This window comes from Muntiacus reevesi, chromosome 19, assembly GCF_963930625.1.
Source record: "Muntiacus reevesi chromosome 19, mMunRee1.1, whole genome shotgun sequence".
NCBI lineage: Eukaryota > Metazoa > Chordata > Mammalia > Artiodactyla > Cervidae > Muntiacus > Muntiacus reevesi.
This window is the reverse complement of record NC_089267.1, coordinates 59615735-59626363: the sequence shown is the minus strand read 5'-3', so window position 1 is coordinate 59626363 and position 10629 is coordinate 59615735. Positions and strand designations below refer to the sequence as shown.

General features: G+C 44.6%; 2 non-coding genes across 2 annotated transcripts; both read right to left on the bottom strand.

The window, feature by feature from the left end:
• Positions 1-8113: 8113 nt before the first annotated feature.
• On the bottom strand, positions 8114-8184 carry LOC136150999 (small nucleolar RNA SNORD50). Its single transcript, XR_010659985.1, has one exon. It is a non-coding gene; the product is annotated as a small nucleolar RNA SNORD50 (small nucleolar RNA).
• Positions 8185-8409: 225 nt separating this feature from the next.
• Positions 8410-8479, bottom strand: LOC136151000 (small nucleolar RNA SNORD50). Its single transcript, XR_010659986.1, has one exon. It is a non-coding gene; the product is annotated as a small nucleolar RNA SNORD50 (small nucleolar RNA).
• Between the last annotated feature and the right edge of the window lie 2150 nt (positions 8480-10629).

Here is a 10629-nt window from a genome sequence, read left to right as displayed (position 1 = left end):
TAATCAACGAAGAAGAGCTTTCTCAGTTTCAATCTGATTATCTGTTACTGCAGTTGGTGCTGGAAAGTCCCTCATTTGCCAGTTCTGAAATTAAGCTGGTTCACCAGCATCTTCTAACAGCACCGCAATGCAGTTGTTTTTCTTAAAGGTGTCATTGTGAATCCCTAGATCTGAACATATTTTATGTAGCTCAATCTATTGTAGTTACCGTCCTTGATATAGCCAGCATTTCCGCATACGGACTGCAGGAGGCGCTCCAGACGGGCTCCCGGGTTCTTTTCGCACAGCCCCAAACGCCTGATGGCTTTTCTGCTCTTCTGGGCTTGTCGCTCAGTCGTGTCCGACTCTCTGTGACCCCATGAACTGTACCCCGCCAGGCTCCTCTGTCCATGGGATTCTCCAGGCAAGAGGACTGGAGTGGGTTGCCATGTCCTCCTCCAGGGGATCTTCCCCACCCAGGGATCGAACCCGGGTCTCCTGCATTGCAGGCAGACGCTTTATCCTCTGCGCCACCAGGGGAGCCCCTTCTGCTCTCCTACATTCAGCAAAATGCAGAAGGCTCCTCTTGTACCGTTCTTGCCTCAGCTCTGCAATCAACTATTTCTCCTGTGAACCCCGTTTTTTTCTTTCTTTTAAAAAACAGTCATATACTTCGGCTGCTCCGGGTCCTTGCTGCCGTGCGGGCTCCTCCGGTTGCAGCAGGGAGCGCTGCTCGCGCGGGGTGCTGGGCCTCTGGCGGCGGCGCAGGGGCTCCGGCACGCCAGCCTGGGCTCCCGGCACAGGGACCCCGGGGTTGCGGCCCAGAGGCCCGGTTGCCCCGCGGGGTGTAGGGTCTCTCCGGACCGGGGGTTGAGGCTGCGACTCCCGCTTTGGCAGGTGGATTCTCACCCGCTGTCCGACCAGGCAAGCCGGCCCTGTTTTCTTTAATGGTAAACGGTAGCGACTACAGTCTGGACGATAGGGGTAGGATTCACAGGCTTTGATACGCTTGAATCACGCTTCAGTTTCTGTTTCTTTTTGCAAGTGTCCCCATTTTACTCAGAGCAAACTTCTTTCAGTGACCCATAAGGCGCAGCATCATTCGCATGTCTCTCTCCACCTCTACCGTGCATGGGTCTGTCTTGAGCCGTCCTTTGCTGGAAACGTCCTTTGCTGGAAACGTCCTTTGCTTAGATATGTCCCTAGCTCGATCTCACTTTCTTTAAGTCTTGGCTTAATCTTACCTTCTCATTGAAGCCGATCCCGGCAAACATTTAAAAATCACAACACTATTTGGCTCCCTCCCTAAATTCACTCCCAATGTCCTGTGTTCTTTTCTTTTTTAAATATCACTTCTCATTCTCTCATCTCACATACTTTACAATTTATCTGTTTATTTTCCTCCTCCTAAAATCTAAGCTCCATAAAGGCAAAGGTTTTGGTCTCTGCTGTGCTCAGGCCAGTACCGACACAGGCTAGGCATTCAGGCCCTGCTTGTCCAGTGAGTAACATGGGTGAAACCGTCGGGTATTTCTGAATCCCATGCACACCTAACTTGTCAGCGTGCCTTAATCTTCAGAGGAACAGACTGAATCAAGCAAACAAAACTCATTAAGAAGCTAAGTTATACTCCGGTATATGGAGACAAGTCCATGAATTTCAAAACTATTTTGACATTTCTGGGTGTGTGATGAGACTCTGAGCAATGTTTCTGCATTCATTTTTGAAAAACAAACATAATTTAGACTGAGTCTCCATCAGTGAGGAAAACAAACATTAGAATTAGATGTACCCCAATGGATAGAACTATTGCCCCAGAGAAGTTGAGTCTGCTTAAGGCCCATGTTTTCCTAATATAATTAAATTGACCAACTATTAGTAACAGTCTTTTACAAAAGTAACGCTACTTTTGTATAAAAATAGTGATTAGAATTATTTTCTTTGTATGATCTTTCCAATTCCCACGGATTAATGAATTCTGAGGAAATTTAAATTTATGCTGGAGAAAAATTGGGCACCGCAGTGTTACTGGATTGAGCACTGGACTGAAAGAGTGCAGACGGTTGTCAACTTGGTTATTAACTAGGTCGGTTACCTTGGGCAAGTCAAGAATCTGAACTTAAGACTTAAAAGGGTCTTTGAATATGACCAACCTCCTCCCTCCGCCTCACACTGACAGGAGATAGTGATATGGAGACAGTACATTCTGTTATTGGAAAGTTCATCTTTAGGTTGAATTGCAGTTTGCCTCTTTTTATTTCATTGATCTCCTTTGTGTCTTCCAGAGAACACTTCAGTTAGCTACTCCTCTGCGGAAGGTATTTAGCGGGGTAAGAACACCATCTTTTGACTTAGACTTTCAGATTTTCAATTTAATTCCCTTACTTCCTATGTAACTTTCATTAGGTTACTTTTTTAAGTTTCAGTTTCCTCATCGGTAAAATGGGCATAATCATAGTACCTACCAGATGGGGAAATTATTACTGTTTTAAAAAATCATTTAATTATTTATTTGACTGCGTGGGGTCTTAGCTGCAGTACGGCCGAGTCTTCACCGCATTGTGCAGGATCTTTAATTGTGGCTCGAAGACTCTAGTTGTGGCACGTGGGATTTTAGTTTCCTAAACAGCGATCGAACTTGCATCTCCTGTATTGCAAGGTGGATCCTTAACCCCTGGACCACCAGGGAAGTCCCCAGATGGGATTATTATTAATATTACTAATATCCTACATGAAATACTTTTAAATATTTAAGAATAGTCTTTATGCTGTCCCATGATGTTTACTTCTTCAGGTTAACTATTTGCAAGTCCTTAAAATATTGTCTAGAATGACAGGGTTTCCAGAAGCCTTGTCTTCATCCTTAGGTTACCTCCTAATTGGCCACTCATCTTTTAAAAAAATATTTATTTATTTTGGTTGGACTGGGTCTTAAGTTGCGGTTCTTGGAATCTTCGTTGTGGTATGCAGGCTCCTTAGTTTCGGCATGCGGGAGTTAGTTCCCCAACCAAGGATCACACCTGGGCCCCTGCATTGGTAGCAAGGATTCTTACCCACTGGACCATCAGGGAACTCCCACCACTCTTAAATGTGGTACCCAAACTAACAAAACTATATTACAATGTGCAAAATACAGATGATGATGAAATCATTCCTTCCAGTGATCTAAATTGTATTTTAAATCTCTCAGTTTACTCACATATAAAATGTATAAATACTAATAATGCCTACTCCTGGGTTACTGTAGGAGAAACCAAGATGATGTATGTCAAAGCACCACGTAAAATTAAGAGAACTGAAGTGTCAGTCATTATGTTATACCAAGTATTTTCCATTAAATAGTGAAAAAATCATGATAGGTATGAACTATCAGTTACCAAAAATGTTGTTAAAAACTTTTTTAAGAAATACGCCACTTGACTTTCTTTCCCTCTTTTACTGTACTGGGCCTTTAGCTGCAGCACCTCTAGTCGTGGCGTGAAGGATCTTTCTTAGCTCTGGAATGCGAAGTGTTAGTTGCAGCATCTAGTTCCCCGACCAGGGATCAAACCTGGCCCCCTCCCTGAACTGGGAGTGCAGTCTCAGCACTGGACCCCCAGAGAAGTCCCCCTTTTACAATCTTAATGTTCATACAGAAAAAAGAAATTTTATACTGTGAAATACCCAGTAAGCCTAAATCATGTTATATGAGTTATTTTTAAAAGAACTAATTTCATTTATGTTAAAAAGTTTATTGTTTAAAAGTTATTTAAAAAGTTTATGTTAAAAGTTCTTGTGAAGTACAAGACTGGATGGTTGAAACAATACAAATTAATTTTCCCATAGCTCTGGAGGCTGGAAAGTCTCATTCTGAGGTTTCCTTCTGAGTCCTCTTGTCTGGACTTGTAGACAGCTATCGTCACAGTGTCCCCACGTGACTTCTTTCTTGTGGGTGCATATGAAGAGGGAGAGTGAGTGCTCTGCTGTTTCTTCTTATAAGGACACCCATCCTCTCCGGCCAGGGCCCTACCTTTACGACATCATTTAACCTTAACCACTTCCCTGAGGCGCCATCACCAAATACTGGCACGTGGGAGTCAGGGCTTCAATGTAAGAATTTTGGGAGGGCACACATACCAAGTCCATGTTTCCAACTTTTCCCATTTCTTTTGGAGAATTTAGATCGTGTCATCATTGCCCACCGTAAATGTACATACTGAATTCCATATAATTAGACGAATTTGTAATGGGAGCCTTTACACTGTACCAGGCACAGAGTATAAGAGGTGAAAGGGCAGTTTCTGCTTGAAAAGCACTCACTCTAGGACCAGAAATAAACCACTAATTAGAATCACAATAAGCTGTGGGTCGTTTTGTAGTGTAACTGGAAAGGATCTTATTTTACCTCATTTTCATCATCTCTCTGTGGTACACCTGATCTTCGTCATCACCTGGGACCGTTTTCCAGCACTAATTTCTTTTCCTTATCAGCCTGGATTTCAAGGTCAATTTTAACACCACTTTCACCTACACTCTCAATTGGCCCATCATGGCCCTGCTCCTTCTGGCCAGTTTACCCCGAATTTTGGATTAATCCACTAATCTGCTTTCTGCTCCCATGCAGATAAGCCCCACAGGACAACAGGTAAGAATGGCGCTGATTAACTCTCACACTTGGCATTCTCAGCCTCACTGGGCACTTCAGCACCAAAGGGCCCATCTCTAACATGTCTGTAGCCAACTCCCATTTCTCTCATCAGTCCACTGTCTGATGACAACTCTTACCACACTTTCTAAATTCATCTCATTCTTTCCTGAACACCACTTTGCCTAATACTTTGTAAAGTTGTCCTTGTAACTCCCTCCATTTTCATGCTGACCAGTGCTCTGTGTTAAATACAAGGCCACCTCCAGCCCCATTACCAGGCAATTATTGCTTAATTCACACCCTTGCTTTCTGAACTCCTCGTTTCCACCTAGTTTGTTTCAGATACGGTAGTTGCATTGGAAAACGGATTTCTGCCAGTTTTTGTTTGCTGGTACAAGATAACGTCCACGATTTGGACTAAACTTGCCATGTCTTACTTCTGGAATGTCCGGGACTCAGCTCGTGGGTCACTTCTCTTGCAGTCACTCCTTCAGTGATCTCACTTCATGGCCATTCACATTCTGCTAACTCCCAAGTTTATTTCTCCAGCTTAGATCTCTCCTCTGAAGTTTCATATCTAACTCAAAATCTTATTTGGGTATCACATGTCATCTCAAACTTAGTATGTTCAAAATCAAGCCTCTGTAAAAATGCACTTTTGGGGAGATGGACTTTATTATCTTGATTGCAGTAATGGTTTCATGGGTGCATATTTATAGAGACTCATCAAACTGTACACTTTTAAAACCTTAGTAATCACTGTTAGCAAACATCTTCAAGTGGTGAATTCTGAGTATTCTGAAATGCTCTTTCCATTGTTAACTCTTTTGAAGAGAACTTAATCAACTAGCATAACTAACGTAAAGTTTCCAAATAAGATGGATGTATTATACTGTACTCAGTGTGGGATTCTTGTGAGATTAAATCTATATCCTGTTATAACTCAGCTGCATAGCATGTCAGGACATCAGGTTGACTAGAGGCCAGGATTTGTGAGAATGAGACCAAGTCTGGTTTTCATACTGGAAAGGTACCCTTCTTCCACCTCAAGATGATTCATAAAAACTGTAGCATGCTTGTATTTTGACTTATCTGTATATAGGAAAGGAAAAAGGAAAGTGAAGTCACATCGTGTGACTCTTTGCAACCCCGTGGACTGTAGCCTACCAGGCTCCTTCGTCTGTGCTGTTCTCCAGGCAAGAATACTGGAGTGGGTCGCCATTTCCTTCTCCAGGGGATCTTCCCGACCCAGGGATTGAACCCAGGTCTCTCGCATTGCAGGCAGACGCTTTACCCTGAGCCACCAGGGAAGCCTGGTTATCTGTAAATAGGTTGGCATTTAAAGGCTCTAAATTTAATGGAGAGAGAAACTGGTTTAAAAACAGCCAAAAGTTCTCAGAAGCTGGGCAAACAGCAAGGATTATGAACTGTAAAAACAGTTCAGAGGGCACTTGATAAGGAAGCCAAGTGCAATGGATATTGGATTTCTGGCAATATAACTAGTTTGGCCTTCCCTGGTGGCTCACTTCAGTGAATCTGCTTGCAATGTAGGAGACATGGGTAAGACCCCTGGGTTGGGAAGATCTCCTGGAGAAGGGAATGTACTCTGACCTGGAGAATACCATGAACTACACAGTCCAATGGGTTGCAGAGTTGGCTGTGACTGAGCAAACTTCACTTCACTAGAAAATACCAAACAGTATTCAATCTACTGTATTTTAAGATAACCTGGAAGCATGGTGTAAAGCTGAGAAAATTATTACTGACTAAAGTCTGGTATTAGTTTTGTTGCTAAGCAGTGTCTGACTCTGTGACCCCATGAACAGCAGCATCTTAGGCTTCCCTTGCCTTCGAGTTTGCTCAGTCATGTCCATTGAGTCAGTACAATGAGCTTTCCCAACTTCCACAACTGTAAGTTTTCGATCCATTTTTAATATTTATACTCTCAAGTGGACTTATTTTTATTTGGATCAAACTCTCATTGTAGTGGGATCCAACCCACTATAGTGCATTGAAACATGTGTACCTCATTTGAATCTTAACGTTGACTGGGAGGGAAAGGGACTCCTGCACTGCAGACAGATCCTTTACCAACTGAGCCATAAGGGAAAACTTAAGTGCTCTAAAACCAAGTCTGATTCATAAGTCTGCCTTGTTTTGATGTTTTAATGTCATGTTAGCCAACTTTGAATGTTTTAGGTTTTTGGCTGCGCCACTCTGCACGTGGGCTCACCAACCCTACCCGCAGCACCTACACTGGAAGCAGTCTTAAGCACTGGGCCATCAGCAAAGTCCCCCTCAATGGGTCATTAAGCACTCAACATTTATTGGCAACCAAGTGCCAGGTTGTTATTAAGGTGTCTAGATACACGTATGCCAGTGCTCAGATTTTACAGACCGTACTTCAGTTCCAAATACAGCAGAGTAAGGGAGATCAGGGTGCTGACTGCAGTCTCATTTCCAAATGGACATAATAAATGCACTAACATGAAGTTATTATACATGGAAGTCACTGACTACCACAAGAAATACTGGGCACTCAACTATAGGCTCAGTCTCATGAATCTGAGGTACATGGGCCCCAAATCATCTCTTCACTTCTGCAGGCAAACATTTTGAGTTCATTCAGATGATAATATTGGCACTGACTTTAACATTTAAATATGGGAACAGGTTAGGGTTAGGGCCCAACTGGAGAAGGAAATGGCAACCCACTCCAGTATTCTTGCCTGGAGAATGGGGTCGCAGAGTTGGACACGACTGAAGACTTAACAGCAGCGAGGCCACCCACCTCGGTTAGATTAGATGCTATTATTTAACCCATTCCATACAGCGCTTGTCCAGTTTAACCCAGATTTTATCAGTGACCTTCCCTCACTGTTAACAGGTCCCATCTCTCACACTTTGCTCTCACCCCATTAATTCAGTAATACATAACACCCTGATTGAAGCTAACGTTTTCCACATTACTTACTCTTATACTATACCAAACCAAATCATCTCTCCATAGAAATCTGACTAAAGATTCCACTGCAAGAGTATACACTTTAACTTGGTGTTAATTACAATCACGCAGTTTTAAACTCAATTCAGACGGAGAACCAAAGGCTACTCAAAATTATTTAATTACAAGGCTGGATAACTAGAAAAGAATTTTCCTTTCAAAATAGTTTCATAGGTAGAAGGTAATACACTGGTTAACAGGTTATGATTCTACAGCAGTGTCATGGTCAAACAGAAATGCCTTGACTCTTATGAATGCATTATCTAGACTCGATGCTGGTTCAGAATCTATGTACAAATCAATGTAAAAATATAATTCATCTTGAACTTTCTTCCCACATCCATAAAATGGAGATTTTCCCAATCACCAGATTTTCATATGACAGACAAGTAAATCTCGCAGCACTAGTCCTAGGAAAGGAAAAACATTTGAAGTTTACAAAACTATCAACATCAAAAAACTTAAAACAATTTTCAAAAATGCTGTTGTCCTAATAAAGGTCCACCTCAGAAGCCAGATCCGTATTAAGTTTTTTCAACAGAAATTCAGGTTCGGGATAGGATCATCATAGGTAAGACCAAGGACAATGTTTACTGATTTTGAAGCAAAACATCTCTACTCAGAGAAATGTTTCCACCTTCGAAATGTCACAGCACACCGACTTCTTTCAACAGGCAGACAGCAACCCCTCACTGTCGGCACAGAAAACCCCACTAGTGTGAATTATTAAGTTTTTCCTCTGAAGCATAACCCAAGAGAAATGTTATAAAACTTCTACTCACATCTGCACATTAGTCTTGTCTCAGAAGCCGAATCTGTACATGCCTTTCTTCAGGTTATCAGCTTCAGGATTGGTTTCATCATTGATGAGACCAAAATCCATTAAGCTACACCACACCGACATTTACCACAAATCTCAGAATTACTGCAGCAGATGTAAGTCAGGGTAAGTTTAAAATAAGCTGCTCAGTGACACCCACAGCTTCATTAGTATTCATCAACCTGCAGAATGCTGTTAAAAAACAAAAATATTTTTCTCATTTAATCTACACGTGGACTAAGCATATGGAGATTCAAAGTACTAGTCGAACGCATACCTGGTAAGATCATCAGGTTTTAACCAAGTCATTTTGCAGCCAATATTGTCCGGCATGTTTTGAAATGTACCTTTGCATCTAAGAAAAAAGAAAACAATTTCAAATGATGCATCATCTTTCCTGTAAATCAACAGGTTTATTCCTTCAGCGTAAAACTAAGCACTCAACACTTACCTTAGCATCTCCGTGTAACAGTTCCGCTACACCGAAATCCATTGTTCCTGCGGGAGAATCAATACATTAACCTGCCGAAGAATAAATATATTTAAAATTAAGTATTGTCATAGAAGGTCATAGTTCAAGGTTTTCAGCACTAAAACCTTCCCCTCCAACAATCGATTTGCACACAGCGCCACCTGGGGACGATACAGCTCAGTCTCACGCAGTACGCAGCTGCCGATTTTGAAATCAACTGTTGATATGACGACGTATCTAAGGCCTGGAAGTCAACGTTAAGCGTAATCCCGCCCCAAGTCCCAGGAATGTGGTCGTTTCCCGTGCGCCGTTCAGGATTATCCAGCCGGCTTAGCAACCCGGCCGCGCGCAGCGCCATGACCACCTGCAGCAGTCTACGCAGGCCCAAGCTCAAAGCCGATCGCCACCGCGACTGGGGACACGTGGCGGTCCGGCGGCCTGTTTTCCATGTACAAATACTCAACGCCGCACTCTAACCCTCAATTTCTGAAATCTTTTTACCGTATCGCATTCGCCAACCCGAGCTGCGCCCCCCGCTTCCGCGCGCACGACCGCCAGCAACGCGCACTTACCTGGCAGACGCGACCCGCTCCCAAGATCCGTCGGAAAAGACCGGGCCGCGCCGCCTGCAGTTCCTTATATAGTCTCTCCCGAGCCAGCGGGGGGCCGCCCCGCCCTCTCGCCCCTATTGGGCCCTGGAGAGCACGGGGGCGGGGCCTGTTCCCGACGCGAGGAGCGAGAGCGCGCCAGGCGGCTCTGCTCTTTCGGGGGCTCGTTCCGCGGCGTGGTGCGCGCACCGCCCCTCCGCGGCGCGCACGTCCAGCCTGGGCGCACGCCCGCTGCCGCGCCGCTGTCCGTCGCTTCCGAGACTGGCTCTACGTGGCGCGGGAGTGGCGCCAGAATTTAAACGAACAGCCTCCTCTAGAGGCGAGGCTGCCGCCTACCCAGAGCCGAGTCCGCTCCGGACGCGTAGGGCGTCTGGGGGGCGTCGGTGGGCTTGAGTTTAGTGGCGCCGGCGCCTTAGCCTGTGATGCGCTCAAGAAGTCGAGCTGGACGGTTGACTGATCCTGGGCGAGGTGACGCCCTGCAGCCGCAGCGCGCCCTGAAAAAGAAATCGCCGGGCAAGAATGCTTGGATGAAAAGTCTTTGAAAGCGCCGCGATTCTCACCTGATCCACAGTGAGAACGCCGCGCCTCTCCGGAGAGCCGGCCCGCTGCGCCGCCTGCGCCCAACTGCGCTTTATCGGACCCGCCCCACCCCTACGCCGCCGGGTGCCGGGCGCTGCTGTGAACTCTGATCAGCGCAGAAAATTCTCCCCGAGACAGCAGACCCCAGAAGTACATCCTCCACTTGGCTGAGGAGTAAACTAAGGCCTGCAGTAGCTAAGTGATTTTCCTAAATTGACAACCAAAAAAAGAAAGAAAAAAAAAACCTTTGCTATTAAAAAACAATTTGCACTAAATTCTTTATAATGAATGCAGGAGAAAGATTAATTTGGGAAATTTCCCAGAATAATTTATCCAAATGACACTTTAATTCAGTAGCACTTATATATGCAAGGATGAAGACCGAAACCACTTGGCACACACGCACGTGTGTGTGGGTAAAGATGGGGCTTCCCAGACGGCTCAGTGGTGAAGAATTCCCCTGCCCATGCTGGAAACGGAGCAGCAGGAGTTTCTATGGCTGGGTGGAGGAGGAAACGGCTACCCACTCCAGGGTTCTTG